Source organism: Tenrec ecaudatus, chromosome 5 (assembly GCF_050624435.1).
Source record: "Tenrec ecaudatus isolate mTenEca1 chromosome 5, mTenEca1.hap1, whole genome shotgun sequence".
Taxonomy (NCBI): domain Eukaryota; kingdom Metazoa; phylum Chordata; class Mammalia; order Afrosoricida; family Tenrecidae; genus Tenrec; species Tenrec ecaudatus.
In genome coordinates this window covers 42,621,772-42,622,884 of record NC_134534.1, presented here as the reverse complement: position 1 = coordinate 42,622,884, position 1,113 = coordinate 42,621,772, and positions in this window count along the sequence as shown.

Genomic DNA, 1,113 nt, shown 5'->3' with positions numbered 1-1,113 from the left:
AGAGAAATGAGTAGCGGGGGCAAAAGGCACTAACCTACCCAAGGGGAGGGAATTGTTTATATCTACACAGGGAAAGACGGACCAGACTTCAACCTAGTGCTCCAAGATGTGAATGCAACATGCCGGTGTGGAGTAGGAAACCAGTGGAGAGGTCTGGGGTCTGGCCCCAATCCCAAATACTAAGTGGACACCTACCCCTCCCCTCAGAAGAATTTTTTTCAAAGGATGGCATTGAATCTGCAGCTCTGGGAGAGAGACATATCTGAATGGAGCACATGGGAGCAGATGAAGGGGGAGGAAGAGAGAGTGGAGCACCAGGCCTTGAGGACGATGTTCCCAATTAGCGCAGCCAGTCCACATAGAGGACCACATGGCCAGCCCCACTATGAGATATGACACCCCTCACTGACCCATAGCTCTACAGGGGACAATACTGGAGACAGTGTGGGAATTGCACCCGATCTGATCCCGCCACACCGAGACAAAACACTAAGAGGGTGCAATAGAACTGCAAGGGAATGGAGTGGCAAGGTCCCCAGGGAATGCTAAAGGTGGACTTTGGGGCCAGGGCATAGTGCCCCAACAGACTGAGTGGAAAACATTCCTAAAGGCCAACAAACAATCCTTGAACTAACCCCAAGCTTTTCTTTCTTGTGCTTTTTCGTTGTTGTCATTGGTTTGTTGTATATTGTTGCTTGGTTTTGCTCTGTCTTGTTTTTATGCATGTTATTATCGCCTCAGGTCTGTCTAAATAAGAGAGCCTGGATGACCAATCTGGAGAAGAAAACAATGGGACCAACAGTTCTGAGGGGACATGGGAGAGGGGGAGGGAGGAGAAAGGAAGTGGTGTTAACAAACCCAGGGACAAGGGAACAACAAGTGATACAAATTTGTGGTGAGGTGGGTGTGGGGGGCCTGGTAGGGCATGATCAAGGGTAATGTAACAAAGAGGAATTGCTGAAACTCTGGTGGGGACTAAGCATGATAGTGGGACAGGAGGAAAGTCAAGGGAAATAGAGGAAAGAGGGAAATAGAGGAAAGAGCTGGGAGGCAAAGTGCATTTATACAGGTCTAGATAAAGACATGTACATATGCAAATATATTTATGTATGA